General features: G+C 46.6%; 1 protein-coding gene across 2 annotated transcripts in view; it reads left to right on the top strand.

Annotated features, from left to right (window-relative positions):
• Positions 1-26,314, top strand: part of NSL1 (NSL1 component of MIS12 kinetochore complex) — a 150,642-nt gene that overhangs the window by 329 nt on the left and 123,999 nt on the right. The window lies entirely within an intron of this gene.

Here is a 26,314-nt window from a genome sequence, read left to right as displayed (position 1 = left end):
GACGAGGTTTCACGTTTCTATATTCCCTGAGTGAGTAGGTAGTCCAGTCTTTTGTTCGTTGCATTCTGGTACTCGTGGTTTTATTTTCACATTTACGCTAGGGCGAAAGTACCAGAAACCAAACCCTGGACTGTTTGCATGGACCTGGGAATATTCAGTAGTCCTCTGCTTGGCTTCTCCCAATAAGCTCTATATTCTGATAGCAGGGTTGTAGGTATGCGGATTGCCGTTACCTAGTAACCACTGAACGCCTGTTCATAGACGCTGTCTCCCAAGGTTACCTGTACTCCAGTAACGTTGGACTGCTTCTGCTCGTCATTGTCATCCTGGTAGCAAGAAGTTATACACTTTTGACCTTAGATCAGAGGTCGAAGTGGGCGGGGGAACGTTGTTCCCAAGCAAGCTTTATTAATTTGATCAAAACAAATCTCATGCTTTATTTTTGGTTAAAAAAAAAAACACAACCGTTCCTTAACGGTTCAGTTGCTGACGGTTGACAGGGGACTCCTCTACTGTGGATGAGGCAGGGGCGAGACGGCGAAAGAAGAAACGAGCCTTTTCTCCAGGTTTCCTGCTTTTTGAAAGAATTGTAAATCTGTGCAGTTGTTTAACCAGCAAATCTAAAAGGCCAACATAGGCTTAAACTGAAAGAATCTGGAGTTTATCCATTTAATCAAAAGCTATATTAAAGGTTTTCTCAAAGTGCAGTCACTGTATTACTGAAAATATAACCTATTGAAAGCCCTGTAAACATTTAAACAATCCTTTTGCACTTTTTTTCCGACAGTTTATTTATACTGTGTGCAGCCTATCTTATGTGTATAAGACTTTTAAACTAATGACTTGCATAGTCACAGTGCTTTCTGTCGCCGGCTTGGACGTCTTAGCACTAGAAATACACATCACTGTACCCCCAATGCACCGCCCAAGACCGTCGGGCTACACCTACAGACATCTGAAGTGATCTTATTAACCACTGACCTTTCCTAACTGAAAAATTAATTTCCCAAAGATACATTTAACTGCATTTATTTTTGATTTAAGGCTTGCGCATTATATTTTTTAAATGTAGTTGCTTATAGTTGAAAGACCAACAAAATATTTCCAGAATATTTTGTTATTTTTAGTCACGTGTCTGACTCCGCCCCCATTGTACTCTGGATCACAATTCCCACACTTTTCTTTATGCACTTTGACTACTGCCATGGATGCTTGCAAAGTACACATGCATATACGCTGTTTATTTCCCTATGATGTGTACGCTCAACTGAATTGCTGCATGTCTCCTGGGAGTATTTTTCTTTTTTTTAGAAGTGGGTTATGTTCAGATGTTGGTTGCTGTGCCGGAAGGTGTCCCCCAATCTTCTGTGTTTGAACGCTGCTACATTTCCCATCATTAACCTTCCATAGCTGGGTAATCGGCTTCAAAACCAAATCTGACTCTCCTGAAACTGTGTCCGTGAAAGCTTGTCGCTAAGAACAGTGTTTTTTTTAGGTCTCGCCTACGCAGCCCGAAAGCGCTGCATAGGAAAAAGACCTATAGAAATCGGTTCGGCTTTTCAGCCCAAAACGTGCACGCATTGCCTTGCTTTCAATGGCAATGCGTGCACGTTTGGCGATTCCCTTGCGGGAGCGAGCTTTGTCAACATATGTTTGCTCGCTCCTGCAAGGGAATCGCTGTGTGTTCTCTCGCACCCCTCCCACTTGTTAGCCCAGTACTGTTTCACTTTCGCGGCTGTGGGGCCGCGTTTGTGTTTCAGCGCTTGTTTAGTTCTGGCCTGACAGACTATCAGTCTGGTGATTATTGTTACCATTTCTTGTCTCCTCCAAAAGGAATATTACTCAATCAGCTCACACAATTTAAATCTAAGTCTTATGCAATAACTAACTACAAACAGTGAATTTACTCATCAGTGGCAAATAACCACTTCTGATCAGTAAAAGGACTTGTGCATAACTTCGGTTTATTTACAATCTCTAAATATAGGATACATGTCCCACCCTCTCTGCAGTCTCTTAGGACACTTCATCGCTCAAGTGGTGTGCACACTACTGTTATTCAGTAGCGAGGCTATGTTGGAACCTATATTGTGTGGTGTCAAATAGTTTGATGAAGTACATCTCAACCCGAAGAATGTGGTACATCGTTGTGCTTGGTTAAAGACCATAAGATGACAGCTGGTGTGATCTTGGACAACCTGTACAGGGTGACCTGAGGTTACCTGGTTGTCTTTGCTTGACGAGCGCAGGAACACCTCAGTCAGTTGCTGGGTGAGGAGTTGAGGGGGAGGGGATATGTTATTGTCAATATACTGTGCTGTTCAACTACACTTTAAGATAAGTATCCCATCGTCCAGCGAACACTCAAAGTGTGGAATTTAGACATTCTTCTCCAGAGTAGCATCTGCAAACCATCACAAATGCTACTGTAGCCTGTCTATGGTGCCCATATGGTCTTTTATCTTTCTTTGGCTTCTTCTGTGTATAATTTCTTCTTCTGTGGCGTTTCTGTAAAGCGATACGAATGCACATATTATTTAAAACCTACCTGGCCAATTATGAACCATAAATCATGGGTGTGATGTCATTCCTTTAAATCAGGCAATGGCTTTATGCAGTGCTAACAAACGAAGCCATGTTCTATAAAACGCCACCTTGGGGTTGTTTTGACAGATACTCTGAAGCTCTGTCTCTTTCCTCTCAGGGTCAAACAACCTCTCCCTCATATATGGCCATCTACCTTGCTGTATAGTTGATTACCTCTGCATAGGAAGTACACGTGCAGAGAGCATGTCAGGCAAGTTATAAAATAAACAAATAAATCTGCCTGCAACCCACTCCAATAACTTTATCATCTTAACAAAAAGTAACTAGTGGTCTTTATTTTAAATGACGGACCTGCATACAAATCAATATATTTTGTAGCATTAACACTGCAGAACTAAAAGAAAACCGAAACACATTTCAGGAATTGTCAGGGTAAAAAAGAATAAATGAAACCTATTTAGACTGCAAGTACCAAAATGCCAAAATGATTTGACAAGAGGCCATATTTTTCTTCCCAAACTGAGAGCCACACACTTTCAAACATGAACATGCATTGGCATAGCCAATAGGTCTCGCTTTTGGGACCTTATAAGTATTTAGTTATGCAGCACAATATCCATGGTGCAACAACATCAACTGTTGCATGGCTAAACACTTATAAGGTCCCAAAGGCGAGACCTATTGGCTATGCCAATGCTTGTTTTTTTTGGTTTTGTCTTTTGCTTAAGTCTGGCATTAGCCAAGACCTTTTTGATTTTACAACGTTTTATACATACAGGCCATGAAGAATCATACAAATGTTACAAGACCTTAAGGTCTTGTGACTTTCTGCTCAACCTAATTGTAATGCTCTTGGCCCACAAAATGGTTTCATATTAAGTGATCCTGTACAAATATTTTAATTCACTGAGCTGCCATTTTCTTCATTAAGAAAAACAATGGTTCACTCTGGCATCAGTCTCAATAAAAAAAGCAATATGTCTTCAGTAATTGCAGACCGAGCAATAACAATTGTCCAAGGCAACGAAGAAACAGGCAGGTTGTCAATATTGTATGACAAGTTATTCGTTCATTGCATTCGTTTATCAATCTAATTCTTTTTTTGTGTTTTAACAAAGAGTACAGTGACAGGTGATAAAGCAGTGAGAGAAAACATGCATCACACATGCACATGACTCGAGGTTATTTTATACAATAGACTAGGAGTCAATATAGGTCTATAGTCGACGGCGTTTCGACCTCTGGCAATGTGAGGTCATCATTGGGACAGGGCCTGAGCACCCACTATCGAGGAATTAAAAAATATATGCATGAGAATCAAGGGAAAGGGCTGCGTCTGTTGCGAAGTGAGGAACTTCCGACTAGTAGTCTTGCGTGAGCGCCTTCTATCGCGGCCAGCAGGCCTCCCAGTACCATTGTGGTCCTTGGCCACATCCTGAGATCCGGAGGAAGTAGGTTTGGTCAATTCCATCACCTCCAACCAATCGTCCACATCACCCGGACTTTCAAAAAAGTACGCCTTTTGGTCATGAAGGACTTTCAGCCTGGCCGGGAAAAGTAGCGCATATTTCAAATTCAAGTCACGTAGACGTCGCTTAACAGCCATGAAAGACGAGCGCTGCCGTTGCACCAGAACTGTGTAGTCGGGATATAGCGAGATCTTTGCATTTTCAAAGTTAATCTGGGGAAGCTCACGGGCCTTTTACAGGATCGTGTCTCTGTCGTGAAAATTCGGTCGTCCTGTGGGGTTCCTGTGCGCACCTTCGATACAATACTGAGTGGAGAGCCCCTCCGTCGTGACGTGATCTTTGAACCACTGCTCCATGAAGCGCGTAGCATCGCTTCCCTCGATTCTCTCCGGGAGACCAATGACGCGTATGTTGTTCCATCGTGCTCTCCCTTCCGCGTCCTCCACACGATCCATCAGGGTGGCTACCTGTTCCTGTAGCTGCTTAATGTGCGCCTCGCTCTTCGTCTGGCACGGCGTTGGGTCCTCCAATGCCGCGGCATTGTCCTTTACCCTGTCCACCCGCTTCGTGCGGTCTACCCGGAGCAGGGTAAGGCCTGTCGTCAGTGTCCCAATCTGGAGCTCGATGGCTCTCCTAGACTCCCGCACTTTAAGTAAAATGAGGTCCAGCTTGTCCCCCGGTTCAGACAGAGCGGTAGGCGGGACACAGCTGGGCAGCGGTGTGCCATCTGGATGCTCCGCAGTGTCCGGTATGGACTCAGAGCCGCCCCCTTGCTCCTGCTGTCTGGCCCTATTGCGCCCCATCACGGGGGGGGGGGAGGCAGGCAGCACACTACAACAAACCGTTTCAACTGGCCCTCCGATGCCTCGCTAGTGTGGCCGCAGTCAGAGGACCCAGCTGCCACCCGATATTGAACTCACAGGCACACAATGTCATAGGGGTCTGCGGTCCCTATGCGCCCTAGCTCTCCAGTACCCAACGTCCCTGCAACTCCAGCCCGGGCCCACAGCCGTATCCAGTGCCAGGGAGCACGCAGGGCCACGGCACTCCGACTCACAGCTCAGCGCGGTAACCCCCGATGCCCTGATTACTGCTGGTACCTGTCCGTATGTGACGCCGTGCTGCAATGTCTCACTGGGCGAGTCAGAAGAGGCCTGAAGCAGCTGGGCCCCATGCACGATGTCGTCCTCTGCTGCAGATCCCGTCTTGTGGCGTACCGCACCTCATGGACTCTTCAGTTGTGCTGCTGATATTCCGCGTGCCGCAGAGGTATTTCCCTGCTCCACACAACAGGTGAGGACCGTCCTGCGCCCCCTCCGCTAGTCGCTCCGGTGGGCCGCCAACTCCGTCCTCGAGGTAGGCAGCAGTGCATCCCCGGGCTCCAGTGACTGCAGCTCCCCAGTCCTGCAGCTTCCGCCGACCTCCGAACGCGTTTCCAGCCGATCTCTGCAGTTCTCCACCTGCCCCACCTGCCGGATCTCGCCGCAGCAGAGTGACGTCCGGTTTCCGATTCAGGCAGGATCTCATGCCGCAGTCCTCCGGGCCTTCCCACGCTTCCGCACCAGCTCTCTGCACCCCGACCGAGCGCGGGCCAATCTGTCTCCTCCACCGGCAGTTCTTCAGCGGAAGTGCGGTTCCGAGCAGCAGCCCAGCCTTAGGCAAGCTGCTCCCACATTTGCAGACCCCAAAGTTCCGTGTGCCACAAGATTAAAGCAGGATAATGCAGCCCATGTCCGGAGCTCGTCTAAAAGACGACCGCCATGATCGGCCTGTAGCCATGCCCCCAGATTCTAAATGTATTAGAGAGCTGTTTTGTCTGACACCTACAGAAGACATAGTTAACAAAAAACGGGGGAAGAAGAGGTATTTAAAGGTTAGGTCCACCCTCCATTTATACAACTATCAAAAAGAACCTGAATGAACAGGTCAAAAGAGCCTAACCTGGGGGTGTGGGAAAAACAATATGTTTCCCCTAGTCACCTGAAGAAAAGAAAGGGCAAGACTGTGCCTTTCTTGAGTCCCCTCACTCACCAGGGTTTCCCCTTGGTGACATGCTTCATCATTGGGGTCCTCCCAGTCCTCTACGGACTGAGGCGTGCTGCAACTTGCGAAGTTACGTAGGAGCACTTAAAGCAAGTTCTATGTGTAGTGCAAGTGTTGTGAAGTGGAGTGGGATAAAGTGATTTAAAATAAACAACTAGTGGGCCAAATATACTTTATTCTTGCTCCTAGCTGAGTAATTAAAAACGGGGTAATATGCTAGAGGCCCTAACTGTAATGAGTAAGTGTGCCTAGCATACAGTCAACTAGTTTCGAGCTTCCCCTAGCTCTTCCTCAGGACCACACCGGGACCAGCCCAGTGTGAGAAACCACTCCTAGAAGACCTAAATAAGGTGACAAAAATTGTGAGTGAAACGCTGCAACTAATAAGCATGCGTTAAAATACATACGTAAGTATACGTCAGGATATATCTGTTGGATAAAAAAACACCATTAAGGAATCCAAGGCAACAGTATGCAACAATAAAATCAATAGTGATCACACTATACACCAGTGCAGGGTACATCCAGACTCCTTAACGTGCCGCTAAGTGGATGTTCAAAAAAGCATTAATAAAAGCTTCCATGCAGGCGCTGTGCTACAGGGTGGGTAAAAAGATTATATGAATGCAATTGCTGTTGAACCAACAAGACCCCTTTTTGAAATTCACCTACACTATGAGTAGGTCTAAGCTGGTTTTCCTTGACCTGAATATATCAGCACAGGAAGGTCACCTTATCACAACCACACATTTCAAACCTACCGCAAGAAACTGCCTTCTAACATATGACAGTTTCCACCCGCGAAGTCTGAAGAACAATCTCCCATTTGGACAATTCCTGCGCCTGAGACGAAATTGTACTACTCGACAAGATTATAAGATCCAGGCCAAGGACCTCTCACTGAAACTAGTCCAACGACAGTACCCACAACACCTAGTGTCGACGGCACAAAAAAGAGCATCCAACAATAACAGGGAAGCCCTCCTCGAACATAAACCCAAGGATACAGAAAAGAATCTCAGAAGACAGATCTGTATTACCACATTCAACATCGCCTCAGACAAAGTAACCAAAATAATAAAAAAACACTGGCGCATTCTGAACAGTGGAGGACTGGACTTACAAAAACCCATGTTCAGCCATAAAAAAGCAAAAAACTTGAGGAACTACCTGGTGCATACCAGACCCAACACAGCAAAAATCACTGGACCTGTACGCCTACTCCATCCATTACCAGTAGGACACCACCCATGTGGCAACTGCAGTGTGTGCCATCTTACCACTACGACCAAAACAGTCCTTTACAACAATGGTACAACATGGAACCTGAGATCATTCACAAACTGCAACACGACAGGTGTAGTGTACCTCATCACTTGTGTGTGCAGTGTACCTCATCACTTGTGTGTGCAATCTCCACTATGTGGGCATGACCACTAGAAAGGCAAACACCAGAATGACCGAACACCGAAGCAATTTCAGGTGTAAAAGAAACAATACAAAAATGACCACACATTTCCTTGAACACCACCACACACCCAATGACTTCAGGTGGGTCATTATTGAACATGTTGATAACCATCCGAACATTGAAAGGATACTACATGAAAAAGAGCAACGTTGGGTTTTCAAATTGCGGTCCGATACCAATGGTCTTAATGATGATATACCATGGGGACAATTTATTTGATTCTTGGAAATTATGAGACTTTACTTACCAACCTAATCAAAAGTTTTCATAAAAAAAACATATTTGCCTGGGTTTCTAGACTTTGAATTACTGTAACTTTATTGATAAATAATCTTTCTCGAAGCGAGACTCTCCTATATCCTTAAGAAACCTTCCCCTCTCCCAAACTTATGATGGGCATTATTTCCGCAATTTCTCTCTCGTTTATTTCATTGTTCCAATGGATCACACAAGATCGAATATCCCATTAATATACCTGGCTAAAGGCACTACTTTTTCTATATTAAGGCTATTTGTGTAGAAAATCCACAAAGTCGGCACATAATTAATGGTAGCCTTCACTTCGGCGTGAAACTACAATTTCCCTCATATGTTCCTCTGAACGATCAATAATAGGTCTTCAAATATTCCTCAATGGGCTTAATTTTCCCGATCCTTCCCATTCCAACATGGCCACCACAGGAAGGACCTACACGGCCTAGTCCGCCCTTACTTTCCTTGCGGAAATGGTACTAGAAATTAGACAGCCGCGCTTGACCAAACAACATGCGGTCCGAGAGGCTGGGCGCTAGTAGGTTTCCCTGAGTGCGGATTTCGACGTACAAGTAAGTGACAAGCCCTGGGGGAAGCCGATCATGCTCACCAATATGACGGCGATCACGAATCTCGCTCCAACTTCGTTTTTTCGTTTCTCCTCCAAAACCGTGAAGGTTCACCATAGGGCATGGACCCTATTTGATTAAGACATGTGAGCCCATTAACCAACTCGTATATATTTTTCTCTAGGTGTACGAGATTTCCACACCCCCTCCGCTGACCATGAGGCTTATCATTTGCCTTTAAAATTGTATGTAATGGCCTACTCTTTTGTCAGTCTTGTTTGTGTTATTTGTTATGTCAGATGCATGTTTTTTTAATGTTTGTTTGACGTATGAACAGCAATTGCATTCATATAATCTTTTTACCCACCCTGTAGCACAGCGCCTGCATGGAAGCTTTTATTAATGCTTTTTTGAACATCCACTTAGCGGCACGTTAAGGAGTCTGGATGTACCCTGCACTGGTGTATAGTGTGATCACTATTGATTTTATTGTTGCATACTGTTGCCTTGGATTCCTTAATGGTGTTTTTTTATCCAACAGATATATCCTGACGTATACTTACGTATGTATTTTAACGCATGCTTATTAGTTGCAGCGTTTCACTCACAATTTTTGTCACCTTATTTAGGTCTTCTAGGAGTGGTTTCTCACACTGGGCTGGTCCCGGTGTGGTCCTGAGGAAGAGCTAGGGGAAGCTCGAAACTAGTTGACTGTATGCTAGGCACACTTACTCATTACAGTTAGGGCCTCTAGCATATTACCCCGTTTTTAATTACTCAGCTAGGAGCAAGAATAAAGTATATTTGGCCCACTAGTTGTTTATTTTAAATCACTTTATCCCACTCCACTTCACAACACTTGCACTACACATAGAACTTGCTTTAAGTGCTCCTACGTAACTTCGCAAGTTGCAGCACGCCTCAGTCCGTAGAGGACTGGGAGGACCCCAATGATGAAGCATGTCACCAAGGGGAAACCCTGGTGAGTGAGGGGACTCAAGAAAGGCACAGTCTTGCCCTTTCTTTTCTTCAGGTGACTAGGGGAAACATATTGTTTTTCCCACACCCCCAGGTTAGGCTCTTTTGACCTGTTCATTCAGGTTCTTTTTGATACCTACAGAAGACAACCAGTGATGGCTTGAAAGCCCAGTGCAAGCAAAGCAGTTGCACGCTGAGGTTGCAATGCACCAGTTATGTGATTGATTCTTGGTTTTGGTCAGGCTGTATGGTTGCAGTTGTGTATTGCACAGCTTACTGCAGGAGCCACTTTAGTGTTCTGAATCAGTTATTGTACTAGAATGTATTGCGTGTAGTGCAAAACAATAACTATGCTCACAATTAACAAAGTTTCCCAAGAAATCATTCAAAATAGGAATGTGGCAAAGGGGTGGTTATGAAAGAAAAACTTAAGTTGTGGCTACACTGCAGTTAGCTTCAGCGCCGTACCATTATTACCTGCTCAACACCAACCTTACTATTTGTATCTGTAACATATTAACTCATGCTCACAACTTTATACCACCAAAACAAAAAACGTGTATTAATATTATTGCCTTGACAAATAAAAATGGGTTATGAGGCTGACATCACTGCCAGTCGCCTTGGGACATTCTTAATTTCCCGCTTACCCAAAATTGTAATGCTGAATTGCAACACCAGCATTATTTTTACTACCACCTTTGACTTTGACATAGATATTTTATTTTCACAGTATTGCCTTCCTTTCTACTTTACAGTCCATGTACTGTTTTTGAGGTTTTCATTGACATTACCAATTAATACCAAAGTTTGGCAGATGTTAGCACTTCAATCACCATTTTAACATTGATATCGCCAATACATTCTAATTGATACCACCATAATCCATTAAATTGACTAACGCTGCTGTTCCTTTGACATCTACATGGTTGTTATTGATGGTTGATTGTTCAGCAGGTGTTATGAAGTTAATGTCAGTGTTTGCTCAGTCATGGAAAATAGCCCTGTCATCCATTATGGATTTCTAAGTTTTGGGAAGCTCTAGCAAGAATGCAATGCTAGCTAAAGTGTCATCTTGGCTTTCCTTTGAAGTTATGCTGAGCACAGAATTTAAATACAATTGTGTGTCAGGCATCTGATATTTTTTGTTGTTGTTCTCCTAATACAGATTTGAACATAAATGAGCAATGGTTAAGTGATCAGTCAGACCATCCACTTAAGATTTTGCAGTCCAAACTGAAGTTTGAGATGAATTTGGAAAACATTTAACTGACATTTAAGATTACAATCAACACATCAGTAAACAGGAATACCAGTTTGAATTCAGAACAATAGGTTGTTTTGATAATAAAATGCTTAAGTTTAGAGGTCGTCCTTGGTTATTTGGAGAGAAAGTTTATAAATGGTAGCCTTAGATCAAACGCACACAATAGAATGGTATTAGATTTTGCCGAATTGGGTTTCATTCTGTGGGTAAAACCAGTGTTTTAAATGGGCCCGTACTGTCTGGTACGGAGTACCAGTACTTTTTAGGTCTCGCCTGGCGTAGACTGCGCAGACATGCGCAGTCTCCCTGGCGAGATTTAATAAGTTAGAGTAGATTTCTATAGTGAAAATGCCAATGGGACTAACAATGGAACCTTCTATTTTACCAGCGCCTGATGTTAATATCACCCTATTATTATCTTAACCTCAATAGTATGTTATCACACCTAAATCAAGGGGATGTGTGCATTCTGAATAGCACCCATTGTTACAGTGCTAGTTCCCTAAGGAACATAATCAATTGAATCAAACAAAAGCTAAGATGCACCACAAGTTTATAGAAAAATCTAAAAATAACAATATATATATATATCAACTTCAATTCAAGAAGACTGAATATTTCTTGATTTCAATTTCTTTATTCCAAGTTCAATACAGTGCGATACAGCCGACGCGTTTCGTCCTGACACAGGACTTCTTCAGGGCAAGTTTATAAACGAAGATAAGATCGCTCCTATAAATATTGATCAGAATTTAAGCAATATAAGCTGAGAGTCTCCTGTCCAATTCATTATCATCCATCTGTGTTGTGAGACAGATACTTATCAGTATATGAGATGTTCCAGAATCGTAATCTTTCAAAAAGTTTTATTCAAGAAATATTATTCAACACCGTTAAAAGGATGAAGTCATCCACCTGATTAAGTGGAGAAACACACGATCCGATCGTAATATGCTAATTACGAAAAGACAAAGGGGCTGCAACACAGTCTACGGCCACAGGAACGGTCCCTCGATCCGGCACCTATAGATTTCTATAGTGGGCTTTAAGCCCCGCCCCTCTTTTCCATTGGCTGGCGTCACCGTTTATGCTAAACGGTGGCCAGCCATTGGAAAAGAGCGTCTAGTGATGTACACTTTTCTCTTTTAGAGCCGTCCCAGTTGGACTGGCTCGGTTGCTTTACGTTTGTAGTAAAGGCTTTTCTTATCTTTATGGGGCCATGTGTTTCAAACATATGGCCCCATAAAGACAAGAGATCGGCTGCAGCACGGTCCTCTTTCACTTTCGGGACCGCGTTGCTCTGCCTTGTTTCGCAGCACTGCTTGTTAGGCTACGCCCTGTTTGGTCCGTGCATGTTCCGGGATTCCTTGCTTTAGTTGAAGGCTTGAAGCTAGAGCTGCATACACAAAACTACCGAAGCCTGCATGCACTTTGTAAAGCTTGCCTTTACATGTACTACGTGTAGGCAGTGACTGTGTCCAACAAAACCAAGCGTTAGTACATTAACCGTAGAACATGATGGACAAGTTGAAATAAGCAACTATAGCCACATTTTAGAAACAAATATTACCTGCAGTTTTATTAAATTTAGTGTTTTGCATTGTGTATAACTTCTATCTTGATACCAAAATGTAGTTCGTAACTATCCCCTCGTATAAACGTTTTAAGGTTGCTTGTCGACTGCGGATAAATTAATTTCAGAAGAATAATTTCAAATTGAGGCGGCCGCCGATGCTAAGCTACCTTACTATGCACATTCCAATAAAATTATAGTGCTTTTTCTATGTCTATATATCAACATTGAGTCAGTGGTTAAATCGGTGTTTCTTGCGATATCCCTATTCTCATTCGGAATTGACATGCCCATAGAGTTATGCGTCTGGAAAGCGCAGGTCGCTGCACTGTGGCATTGTGGGCCGCCGACGGGGAGAGGGAAATATGGCGGATGCTTTGGAGCCGTGAGTATGTGCACGCACACCGCTCGCTTCTTGCTTCTGCAACCGCTGTAGCAGCGCCTGATTGAAACTTCTTTTATTCTCTTTCTTCAGGGAGAAGAAAAGAAGGGGGCCACATACATTATTTTACCGTAGACAATGAATGGGATTGCGGGCTGTATATAAGGGGGAATACGTGTTTCAAGAGCATAGGAAATGACAAACCACTTTATTTTACAGAGCTGGTGGAGTGTGGGTTTAAATGATGATGGGGAGTTGGGTAGAGACGGTACATTGCAGGTGCGAGCAGAGCTAGCGTATAAACATAGCATTAGAGCTTAAGATTCCAGAATTTATGCAAGTGCACCAGATTAGGTGAGGGCGTACCGGTAGTGGGCGTGGAATGACCAACACTAATATTCTAGGCAGAAGAGAAGGAGAGTCTTAACTCTCGAGTAGAAACAGGACAAACTGGCCGCAGACGGGTTTGAGGGAGGCCAGGTGGGAGGGGAAGAGATTACAATCAAGCAAGGTATGCGAGTCTGGCGCACTGTTTATGTAGATTTGCGACCCAATATTGACACGTGTGTAAACATTCCGTGAATGTATAAGAAAATGTTTGAAATGTAAAAGTGCAAGTTCTCACTATTCCCAAGTGCCTGTTTAATACTGAGAAGTGCCGGTACGTTTCCAATAAACAATACACACTTCCTGAGAGACGTGTCGCTAATCTAATTTTTAAATTAAAGATGTACAGGTACAAAGTGTAAACACTGATCAGAAACAAGAAGCAACATAAAACACTCAATTGTTCTGTAGAATACAGTATGACGTAATGTTTTCAGGAAGAGTTTCAATTTGTTGAAAAACAGACCGTACACTACACTGGGAGAACTGAGAAGTATATACAGAGTACCATCATCCTAAGTGGGTTTTGGCGATGATACAGGACACACACCAGACAGGGGATTGTTCATAGAAACACAAGCTAAGCGGTTGGAGATTAGCGACCAGCCAGGGTGTAGGGAGGATATCTACAACACAATTGCTAGGGTAGAGGTAGGCATGGACAATACACCATGTTGGCGAATAGGAAAAGGTGAAAGACCGCACACTGACAGGTTGGAGGAGAAAGGGCAGAGGTGGCACATCTTTTCGAGCGGTGTTGAATACACACAAGCTAAGAAGAGGAATAATATAGATGATGCACCAGATGGGGGCTGGCTGTATGGTGGCAACGCTGTCAACAATGGAGAGGGAGGATAGAGTTAACACACCAGCCTGGAGTAAGTGGATTTAGTCCACCACCAAAGCTTGGGTGAGCAAAGGCAACAAACAGGACGGAGAAACTACACACCTCCAACCATGTACCAAAGCGCAAACGACGAAGCCGCGGTCGTGGAGCTGCAGAGGGTTAAAGATGAGGCCAGGAGAATGACTTGAACATGGTAGGCGAGAGGGAATGGACTATAAGGACTTGGATGTGGGGATATCGGAAAATGGCCACGAGACACAAGTGTGTAAAGACAGAGGGTGCGCAGCTGTGGGCGGAAGCAGCTACAAAGTAGTCAGACTGTGGACAGAGAATAGATTTAACAAATCAACTGTGCGACAGGAGCTGAGGAGGGGTTGAAATGTAGACGGAGCCAATTAGAAGATACTGCATGGTTTTGGGGTTGGAGCCCACCACCAGCTAAGGCAAAAGAGCAGCTTTTTTATTGGTATACAACGCATTGATGACAAGAACGTAGACCTTGTAGATACATCTTGGTTAATAGGAGTTACAGGAGGTCGCAACAGAAGAAAAACATCATTTGCCTGCCTGGAGCGGATAGAAACCAGGTGTTGAAAGGATGAAGACAACACAGTCTGGCAACCGGATTAGATTAAACATACTCCAGTCTTGGATAAGAGGTCTAAGGTTTTGAAGAAGGGACCCCGATGCAGCACTCAGTTGTCCTAGATACTGTTCTAGAGGGATGTAGTATAGATTGCATGTCTGTGACGCAGGCTACCGCCAAGTTATTTAAGGAGTGTGATTTTGGGAATCAGTTGCTACCCATCGACACTCACGCTCTTCTACTTGGAGATAGGGCCCATTAGGTTGCCATTGTCTGTTGTTTAGATATGGGCTGTTGACTGCAGGTGGTCTGTCCCAGCATCTTATGCTGGAACCCAAGTATTTCATAATACCATGGAGTGGCAAGATAAGACCCACCACATTTGTCCACATGCAACCAATGATGTGAGGTTGGGTGGGGACGTGAAATATGCTATAATGAAATGTATTGATGAGGCTGCCAAAAGTAGGTCAAACAACATGTTTGTCTCAAAGCAGTGCTAGAAAATGATCTGTAGCACGTATCCGCCATTCCATCATATATACACAACAAGAGGTTTCCGACGGCGCATATTACATTTGATAAACAGCATCCTTGATTTAGGACCTCAGTGGAGCTTGGACATCTCTCAACCGTACTTGCCAGCACTTGACATGCAGAACAAGGGCACATTAATTCCCTGTTAAAGTTGTTAAGGTCAGAAAGGATTTAAGGCAACAGTATATTAACATACACCAGAACACGGTCACTTGCTGCATGGCTTTTACATTAGCCAGCTAAGGTTATCACTTTAAGAGAGCGTATTTGTTTTGTTCTCTCATAGCTTAAACATGTTTCCATATCAGTTGCCCCGTTTACAGATTTGAATGTTTTTTTGTGTGAAATATTTTATTGATATATGTCCACTGTAAACGCACCCTCCATTCGTTATGGTTCCTGCATCATAGCCTCTTTGTTATGGTGCAACGACTTGTGTTGGAAAACCAGGGTTGCTATAAGTTACACCGCCAGTAATGTTGCTTCAGTTAATTGTTGTGCCAGTGATCACACTGTACAAACTTGGTGATTTTGCCTGCACTGGTGACTAGTCCGTTGACCTACAGATATGGGTTAATTAATTAATCCTCCGCAGGTGTGTTGTAGTGCAGCTACTTAGTCTTCTGGGTATTTATCCAGTAGTCGCCCCCCCCCCCCCCCTTTCATTTGGTGCCTCGGGTATGCATCTTCCTTTTCACAGTATAAATTAAGACACACTTTTTTGGCATGCTCGGCCTACACACACACACACCTTAACAACAGTGCTGGCACTCGCTCAGTTACATTCGAATCCATTATTCACTCTTATTCAGTTGAAGCCAGGCCAGAGATGACTTACTAGGCACGTAGGCTGCCTCTAAGAAAAGAAGAAATTAAAAGCAATATTAAGGTTGTTCTATATTTAGGTAGATAATGTCACATGGTATCAGAGGCCGCCCTTAAATTACAGAACTGCCTTTCGGTCAGCTCTCTAAGGGCTCATTTCACAATAAGGAGAACCTTGGAGGTACTTGTGAACAGTGACATAATAAAACGAGCATTGGCATAGCCAATAGGTCTCACCTTTGGGACCTTAGAAGTGTTTAGTCATGCAACAGTTGATGTTGTTGCACGAAGGATATTGTGCTGCATAACTAAATACTTATAAGGCCCCAAAGGCGAGACCTATTGGCTATGCCAATGCTTGTTTGTTTTGAGAGGGAGAGTACCAGCACTTCTCAAGGGAAATGCTATACATTTAATTGGGGAGTACCTGTACTACTTACAAACAAGCAGGTACTCTGGTACCGAGTACCTGCACTTCTATTTTTCCATTTCAAGCACTGGGTAAAACAGATATCATTCCACCACTATGTGAAGTTTGAAAGGATAGGGTGGATATCTTTTGGATATCAGGTGATTGCTGTAAAGTAGGTCATGTAGTTTAGACTTAGGTCACCTTGAGGCTGGTTGGGAGCCAGGTTAATATAGCAACAGGTCAGTCAGTCAAAAAGAATGTTTATTTATACCGTTTGGTCCTTAAACATATACAAACATATCGATCTTCTGTAAAAACAAAAATGTAATCTATATAAAAGTGACATAAAATTCCTATTTAATTAATAAAACAATTTTCTCTGAGCGAGGTACCTTTCATCATAGACTATAAAGATAAACCAGCATTGTAAATGCAATAGGTCAAGCCTTTGATTAAATTAAAGCCATTTGCTTTGCTAATGGTATTGTATAGCAAAGCAAATGGCTTTAACTAAAAAGCGAGACCTATTGCATTTTTAGGTCTCGCCTAGCGTGGGCTGCGCACATGCGCAGTCTCGCTGGCGGGATTTAACGTTTTGTGGTATTTTCTGTAAAGGGCTTTAAGCCCCGCCACTCTTTTCCATTGGCCGGCGTCACCGTTTATGCTAAACTGTGGCCAGGCCAGCCATTGGAAAAGAGCTGCTCATGACGTTTTCCTTCGGCTTTTTGAGCCATCCCATTTGGACAGGCTCGTCTGCCTTCCGTGCGTCGCGAAAGCTTACTTCTATTTATGGGGCCATGTGTTTAAACACATGGCCCCATAAAGACAAGAAAGCTTTCACAACGGACGAAAGTGAAAACGGACCGTGCTTGCTTTAGGAATGTTTCGACTGCACCCTTGTAGGGTGATACGGCACAAGCTCCATTGATGTGTTTTATATACAGCTATTTTGCATGCATTGTTTTTTAATATACTCCTGCTAGGGATATATGATTTATGCATGTACGCTCTGAACACGTTGGAGCTGAAATGGCATGTAATAGACATGTATACATTATTCATGCAAGCACTGGGAATGTATTAAAAATGCATCTGTTGAGCATACGTTTATGAAGCATGCATTGCACACAGGATGGAACTATTACAAATGCTGTATATGGCATACTGCAACTGGTGCCCATGTATGCCAGCATCATGTGCCCACCCGGTGGCACCTACCTGCTATGACGGCCGGTGATCTCTGCCCTCCGTTGGGTCGTAGCCAGACTTGCAAGGTGAATCTGTCCCTGGGCAACTTGGAGCCGAAGCTGCCCTCCGTGCCCATTGAAGTAGAGCGCCCTCTGCTCCGGAGCACCCTGAGGCAGTCGTGGTCGGCGATGGCTGTGCCGGTGCTCCAGGCCACTGGTGGAGCGGCGCCCCCAAGCGAGGCTGGTGGCACACCCGTCCCACGGGGCGTTGCTTGGTCGCGGCGCCGGGTGTCCCGGCACGTCCGCAGGGACCGCTAGTCCATCCCGCAGCGGTGCCCGGCAGCCAGCGCTGCGCACAGGAGCCCGAGCGACAGAAGCAGGGTGCAGAGCCACATGCCGGAGCTTCCCCTCCCCCGATCCCTCCCGACCGGCCAGCTTTGGAGCCTCCCCTGCCCCTGTGACCCTGTGCTCCTCTCGGGGCTCCTTACCGGGATTCCGTCCCCACGTGCCCCTGTGCCCGCTGCGCCCCCTTGCTGCTCCGTGGGCTTCAGAGCGCACATGCCTCCCGTGCCTCAGTCCTCCTCTCCGGACCCCTGTCCTGCCGATTTCCCTATCCTTCGCCAAACTCCCCTCTGCACCCCTCCATGCCCTCTGTGCTCCCCACCCCACCCCACCCCTGTACTCCTCCTCGTGCCCCTGTAGTGCTGGACTCCCCTGGGGGATCTTGCCCTCATTCACCTGTGCTGCTCCCCGTACCCCGCTGCTCCTGCGGGGCTTTGTCCGCCTCCCTGCCTCTTGCCTCTCAGCTGCGGCAACTCCCTCGCGTCCCCTCTCCTCACTACTTGATTTGAATTTTCTCCCTGATTTATTCGCCTCTCCTGGAAGTACAGGTCTCGGAGTCTCTTGCTCTTTCAGTCCCTCATCCCAAAACTAGATGCCCCGCTTCCACTTCTTGTGCGGTATTCGCCCCTTTCTTTTTAATATAAACCACCCCTACTTTTCCCCAGAGCCCACTCCCTCACAGAAGGGAGGGGGGAGCCCCCTTAGGAGGGTGAGTGAAGAAGGGCTTGCTATTCTTCCCGGGTGGCAGGGCCCCATCACAGTCCACTCACACCAACCAAATCAAGAAGGATGGGGCAGGCAGCTGTCCTGACAGAGACTAACCATGGACAATCAGACGTCCCAGAGGATCCCCGCCCCCCGCACTGCCCAGGCAGGAGTAACGCGATGATGAAGCAGCTAACACTCCGTGCCTCGCTCACAGACCTCCACAAACCCAGGCACCGAGAGATCTCAGCACTGCCCTCCCCTGCTTCTCCACAACCCGGGGACGGATGAGGTGATGTCAACGGTGGTGAGGCTGGCAAACGGCGCCCCCTTCCTTGCCTTCCAGCCGCCCTTGGACACACATTCCAGTCCAGGCACCCCCACTAAAGATGCCCCCAACCCGCGGGGCGCTCGAGACAGCCTGCTCGGGAACGAGGCGTTGCAGCCAGCTGTGATGCAGTCGAGGCAAGCACTCTGCGCCCCTCTTCTTTCACTTTTTCAAACGGCCCTCAAATAGATGAGATAAGTCAGACTTCTTGGGCTACAGCTGCCCTCCCCCCGCCACTAATACTGCAGGGGGTCCTCGCACAACCGCAGCGAGACTGTGGTAGTGATGATGAGGGTGATGATGAAGCAGTCACCTCTTATTTGATTTCCAGCCTTCCGAGCAGGAGCTGTTCAGGCAGTTAGACAATGCCTGCCCCTCCGCCTCCTGCTCCACGGGATACCCACGCCTGCACTAGCCAGGGAGCGATGAGGTGTTTGTGGGGAGGGCCCCGACACACTTCAGACCCTCGTGCCCCTTTTCAACCTTACCCTCATGCTTTCACGGGCTATACCACTCCCCCACGCCCTTGATGCCTCCCGTTCGGGGGGTACCCCTAGAACATCCCAGGTATGACATACACTTATCTGTCACGATATCTGCCCGGGGCTCTTAGCCACTCTGGTTCATATCACACCTCCAAGCTTCTTTCAAAACTACAGAAAAGGACGCCGGGAAACCCGCCGTGCCTCCCGGTAGCCCCTCTGTACTCTAACCTCTGCACCCCCAACCCGCGAGGCTCGCGAACACTTGCACCTCAACCTGCCTTGAATGCCCTTCACCAACAAAAGCCCGTCTCTTCTTTATCCCCTCCCTGAGCGTGATGCAATCTCGAAAAGAGGTCCCCCCTGCTCTGGTGCTCCTCAATGCTTCTGAGCAACGCTAATCAAAGTGTTCCAGCGTGTTTGCGACCCCCATCCAGGAGCAGGGAGAGCAGTTTCTGCAGGAGCCTCTGTAGCAGCAGGGCACAAAGTAGAGGGGCTGGGAGGGAGCAGAGGGGTCTGGGAAAGGAGCTTCTCTGCCGGGGCTGGGCAGGGAGAGGGGCAGAGAGAGGGAGCCTGCTGTAGCAGAGGGGGCAAGAAGGGAGCAGGGGAAGGGAAAGTAACTTCTCTGCCGGAGCTGGGCAGGGAAAGGGGTAGAAAGCAGAGGGATGGAGGGAGCTGTAGCAGAGGGGGTAATGAGGGTGCAGGAAAAGGAGCATCTCTGCCGGGGCTAGGCAGGAAGAGGGGCAGAAAGCAGAGGGAAGGAGCCCTCTGTAGCAGCGGAGGTAAGGAGGGAGCAGGGAAAGGAGCTTCTCTGCCGGGGCAGGGAAAGGGGCAGAAAGAAGAGGGGAAGGAGGAGGAGGGAGCTGTAGCAGAGGAGGTAAGGAGGGAGCAGGGAAAGGGAAAGGAACTTCTCTGCCGGAGCTGGGCAGGGAAAGGGGTAGAAAGCAGAGGGCGGGAGAGAGCTGTAGCAGAGGGGATAAGGAGGTTGCAGGGAAAGGAGCTTCTCTGACAAGGTTGGGCAGGGAGAGGGGCAGAATGCAGAGGGAGAGAGAGAGAGACCTCTGTAGCAGAGGAGGTAAGGAGGCAGCAGGGAAAGGAGCTTCTCTGCCGGGGCTGGGTAGGTAAAGGGACAGAAAGCAGAGGGAGGGAGCCCACTGTAGCAGAGGGGGTAAGGAGGGTGCAGGGAAGAAAACAAGTTACTCACCTGTAACTGTAGTTCTCCAGTATTGGAAGCTTTCATAGATTCACATGCTTGAATCATTCCCCGTCATCAAGATGGGATGACTGGAATGATTCAAGCATGTGAATCTATGAAAGTTCCAATACTGGAGTAAATGAGCATCTCTGCCAGGACTGGACAGGGAGAAGGACAGAGAGAGGGAGCCCGGTGTAGCAGGGGGTAAGGAGGGTGCAGGGAAATGAGCTTCTCTGCCAGGGCTGGGCAGGGAGAGCGACAGAAAGCAAAGGGAGGGAACCTGCTGTAGCAGAGGGGGAAGGAGGGTGCAGGGAAATGAGCTTCTCTGCCGGGGCTGGGCAGGGAAAGGGGCCGAAAGCAGAGAGAGGGAGCCCATTGTAGCAGCGGAGGTAAGGAGGGCGCAGGGAAAGGAGCTTCTCTGCAGGGGCAGGGAAAGGGGCAGAAAGCAGTGGGAGGGAGCCTTCTGTAGCAGAGGAGGTAAGGAGGGTGCAGGGAAATGAGCTTCTCTGCTGGGGCAGGAAAGGGGCAGAAAGCAGTGGGAAGGGAGCCCTCTGTAGCAGAGGCGGTAAGGAGGGTGCAGGGAAAGGAGCTTCTCTGCCAAGGTTGGGCAGGGGCAGAATGCAGAGGGAGAGAGACCTCTGTAGCAGAGGAGGTATGGAGGGTGTAGGGAAAGATGCTTCTCTGCCGGGGCAGGGAATGGGTCAGAAAGCAGAGGAAGGGAGGGAGCCCGTTGTAGCAGCGGAGGTAAGGAGGAAGCAGGGAAAGGAGCTTCTCTGCTGGGGCAGGAAAGGGGCAGAAAGCAGTGGGAAGGGAGCCCTCTGTAGCAGAGGCGGTAAGGAGGGTACAGGGAAAGGAGCTTCTCTGCCAAGGTTGGGCAGGGGCAGAATGCAGAGGGAGAGAGACCTCTGTAGCAGAGGAGGTATGGAGGGTGTAGGGAAAGATGCTTCTCTGCCGGGGCAGGGAAAGGGGCAGAAAGCAGTGGGAGGGATCCCGCTGTAGCAGAGGGGATAACGAGGGTGCAGGGAAAGGAGCTTCTCTGCCAGGGCAGGGAGAGGGGCAGAAAGCAGAGGGAGGGAGCCTGCTGTAGCAGAAGAGATAAGGGGAAGGGAAAGGAGCCTCTCTGCCGGGCTGGGCAGGGAAAGGGGCAGAAAGCAGTGGGAGGTGTCCCTCTGTAGCAGAGGGGGTAAGGAGGGTGCCGGAAAAAGGAATTTAAAGCCCCAGATCTCAGGGGTGCAAAGAGGGCGTTCTCTTCCGGGGAAAGACAGGAAGTGCAAGGAGAGGGTCAGGGAGTTCAGCGAAGGGTCTAGTAGTCAGGGAAGCAATGTATCTTGGGGTAAGAATTTCAGCGGCAGTCTACGCTATTCCGGATTTAAATATTCTTCCGGTAATAGACACAGTAAATACTAAACTTGAACGATTGGATCATTTACACTTGTCTCTTTACGGCCGATGTAGTGTTCTCAAAATGCTTATATTGCCAAAGTTCTTATATCTCTTTAGGACAATTCCTTTAGTAATATCTCAAAGCAGTCTGGCTAAGGCAGACAGGATCTGCTATAGGTTTCTGTGGGGGTATAAGCGCTCTGGCAGGGCTGTCAAGTGGATGTGTCTTCCTTTGAATCGAGGCGGTTGGGCAGTACCTAATCTGGTGCTATATTATTGGTCTGCAATAGTACAGACTTTGGGAGTGCCGCTTCTAGGCAATAGATTCAAAGCTTCGTTATGTAATCATCCTACTATTTTTGAGATTGGTTTAGGCACTGCGGCCGAGAGCATCCTGGTTAAATTTCTAGAACAGAGTTACTTAAAAAAAACTAGATTCAAGGTAATTAACGCCATGTTTCTAATCTGGCAGCGAATTCGGCGGAAATTGTCTATTCACCAGTTTAACGTATATACCCCTTTTAAAGCACCCCGACTTTTTTCACCCTCCATTTTTCAAGATCAGGTAATGTCTAGATGGCAAGTACAAGGAGTGCAGGTTATCGGAGATTTGGTGGGGGATGGGCAACTGCTATCTTTTTTAGGCTTGAAGGATAAATATCAGCTGTATTCTCATGATTTTTTTAAATACCTTCAGGTTAGAAGTGTTTTTTGTTTGAACAGCTTGTAGGAAATCCCTCACTATTCGATAAAATTGAGATTTTTGAACTCATTCGGAAGAAAGCCAAAATAGGTATGATATATCAGCATTTACTATCTAGCCTCCCGGATGATCTATGTGCACAAGGGTTAAGGTGGGCAGATAAATTAGGGAAGACTGGTATGGATTTAAACCCGGCCTTGGAGTTCGCTAGTAAAGTCTTGGTCTCCGGTAGTCTCCGGACTCAAAGTTATATGTCAATGTTTGATCTTTATTATACACCTGCAAGAATTGCAAAATGGGGTAGTAGAAAAGGGGACCATTGCTCAAGGTGTGGGTTATACGCAGCAAATGCAAGCCATATGTTTTTCTCTTGTCCAAACCTGACTGAATTTATATCAGATATAGAACGTTTTATTAATTCTACGTTTAAGATTCAATGTACCTTGACACCTGAGATGGTGATAATGGGTTATGATGGGGTAGTATCTTTGGACAATTTATGGTATACGTCTGCGTTTTTGTTCATTGCCATGTCTATGATCCGTTTATGTATAACTTCACAATGGCTTTCTCCCGAAGCCCCGACATTTATCAACTGGAGAACTAGACTGCTTGCTATCCATAAACTTGAATCCTCAGTCTATTCAATAAAGGGTAGGCGGAGGCGGGAGCTTGCTTCTAAGATATGGGCTCCAGTGTCTTTGCATATGAGAAGCAATAACTAGTGTAATTGTACCTTAGACTGAAAGCCATGACTGTATTGTTTGTGTATTTATGAAAATTCAATAAAAATAGTTAGAAAAAAGAGAGGGTCAGGGAGTTCAGCGAAGGGTCTGCTCTAGCCGAGAGAGGTATAGGGTGCGCAGGGATAGGTATAGGGTGCGCAGGGATAGGTATAGGGTGCGCAGGGATAGGTATAGGGTGCGCAGGGATAGGTATAGGGTGCGCAGGGATGGGTATAGGGTGCGCAGGGATGGGTATAGGGTGCGCAGGGATGGGTATAGGGTGCGCAGGGAGGGGTATAGGGTGCGCAGGGAGGGGTATAGGGTGCGCAGGGAGGGGTATAGGGTGCGCAGGGAGGGGTATAGGGTGCGCAGGGAGGGGTATAGGGTGCGCAGGGAGGGGTATAGGGTGCGCAGGGAGGGGTATAGGGTGCGCAGGGAGGGGTATAGGGTGCGCAGGGAGAGGTATAGGGAGAGGTATAGGGTGCGCAGGGTGAGGTATAGGGTGCGCAAGGTGAGGTATAGGGTGCGCAGGGTGAGGTATAGGGGGAAAAGGGAGAGGTATAGGGTGCGCAGGGAAAGTAGATTTTGAAAGCATCAAAGTAAAGGAATGCAGGGAGGAGGGTTTTTCTGTGGTGAGGGGTGGGATGAGAGGTGCAGGGGATATGGACTCTGAGGCGTTACATCCAATATTTTTATTAAAACAGGGGAATATAGATGTATGCATACTCCTCATTCCAGGAGAATGCTAAAAACAAGCATTGGCATAGCCAATAGGTCTCGCCTTTGGGATTTTATAAGTATTTAGTTATGCAGCACAATATCCTTCTTCCAACAACATCAACTGTTGCATGGCTAAACACTTATAAGGTCCCAAAGGCGAGACCTATTGGCTATGCCAATGCTTGTTCTAACTTATGCCTTTCCTCCTATTCTCCTGATACCTTGTCTGCTTTTGAGAATTCAGGAAGAAGCCACAGAGGTGACAGTGATCTTCTCATTTTGGGCTTCCAAAATTGTGTTCCATCTTCTTCAGATCTGGTCTGTCTTCACCTTGAAAGGCTTCTCATATTCCCTTTTCCCTCTTCAATGCCTGTCTCTATTTGTGTGGAAGGTGAGAGGACAGGATTGCAGAATAAAGGTATCTCAGGCCATTTAGCTGAAGCTAGGCACCGTTCCACTCTTAGAGCCTTCTCTAGACACTGAAACAAACTTTACAAAGTGGTGTTCTATGAAGTCTCTTTCCCCTATCAACTGTAAAATTTGTTCCATTTTGTAGCTTCGGTATGTAGGTTTTGCGAATAATTTGGCAGTGTCAGCCCTTAATGCTCAGCAGGAATCAAAGCTTTCTCTGAGCCTTGGGGAGCTTTGAGGGGGATAAGTTGATAAAAGACATTCTGTAGTTCAGACTGCTTAGAGATTTGTCTCTTGCTAGAACTTTAACATGGCCTACTTTCTCACCCTGGGACCAGCCCTTGGTTCTAAAGATTCATCAGTCATTTCCTCTTCAACCTCCAAATTAATTCAAGCAGAAATGTTTGACCATGAAGATGGTATTTTTGGTAACAATCACTTCTGTTAGAAAGACTGGTGAGCTGCTTTCCCTCGTATGTAAACTTCCCTTTCTGAGAGTTTTATAAGATTTTACAAGTTTGAAGCCTGTCTTTGGTTTCATTCCTAAGAATGGCATCTATGAATCTGAGATCAAGAGATTATTTTTTCCGTCTCCTTTCTTGCATGAAGAAAGACATTTCTTAGAGGTACGAAGAGCAGTAGTAGAATATTTACAGCAGTCTAGAACCTCTGGGAACATGGATCATCTGTTTAAGTTTGAGAGTTCGATTTTAATTCTTCTAATATGTCTATCTCTATCTTATTATTTCTATCACTTAATTTCTATATTTTTGTATGATGTCCATAGCCTAATCTTTCATACATTCTTCTTCTTGTGGTGATCCATGGAAGGTCATTTGGAAGTTTTGCTGAACCCTGGGCTGAGGTTCAGTGTGTATCGTTGTCTGAGATCTGTAGAGCGGCCTGCTGGGTTTTATCCCACACCTTTGTGGACCTTTATTGAAGTAGTTAGGAGGAGAAAGCTGATCTACTGGACAAATTGATTTTTATTCTGTGCAAAGGTTGGTCGCACACTGCTCGTCACACCAGCAAGTTGCCCCAAGGAACAGTGGTAGATGTAGTGGCGACGGCGAGTACGCCTATGCCACGATGTATAAAGAACAGTATGTGTTGCGTTAGCCATCCCTGGACACGTGTTTCGAGGTAGTTGCCTCTCGTCAGCAGGGAGCAGGTCAGTGTAAAGGGGTGCCGCGTGGACTGCCAAAATGTAATTAAAACAGGTCAAGTACCTCTCATGGCGCGCAGGTGCAGATCCAAGGCTCGTCAGCCCGTTGGCTCAAGGGAGCCGTAATAAATTGTGCAAAGGTTGGTCGCACACTGCTCGTCACACCAGCAAGTTGCCCCAAGGAACAGTGGTAGATGTAGTGGCGACGGCGAGTACGCCTATGCCACGATGTCCAGGGATGGCTAACGCAACACATACTGTTCTTTATACATCGTGGCATAGGCGTACCCGCCGTCGCCACTACATCTACCACAGTCCCTTGGGGCAACTTGCTGGTGTGACGAGCTGTGTGCGACCAACCTTTGCTTAATTTATTACGGCTCCCTTGAGCCAACGGGCTGACGAGCCTTGGATCTGCACCTGCGCGCCATGAGAGGTACTTGACCTGTTTTAATTACATTTTGGCAGTCCACGCGGCACCCCTTTACACTGACCTGCTCCCTGCTGACGAGAGGCAACTACCTCGAAACACGTGTCCAGGGATGGCTAACGCAACACATACTGTTCTTTATACATCGTGGCATAGGCGTACCCGCCGTCGCCACTACATCTACCACAGTCCCTTGGGGCAACTTGCTGGTGTGACGAGCAGTGTGCGACCAACCTTTGCTTAATTTATTACGGCTCCCTTGAGCCAACGGGCTGACGAGCCTTGGATCTGCACCTGCGCGCCATGAGAGGTACTTGACCTGTTTTAATTACATTTTGGCAGTCCACGCGGCACCCCTTTACACTGACCTGCTCCCTGCTGACGAGAGGCAAC

This window comes from Triturus cristatus, chromosome 6 (genome assembly GCF_964204655.1).
Source record: "Triturus cristatus chromosome 6, aTriCri1.1, whole genome shotgun sequence".
NCBI lineage: Eukaryota > Metazoa > Chordata > Amphibia > Caudata > Salamandridae > Triturus > Triturus cristatus.
Note: the sequence above shows the minus strand (reverse complement) of the source record. Positions and strands in the feature narration are given on the sequence as shown.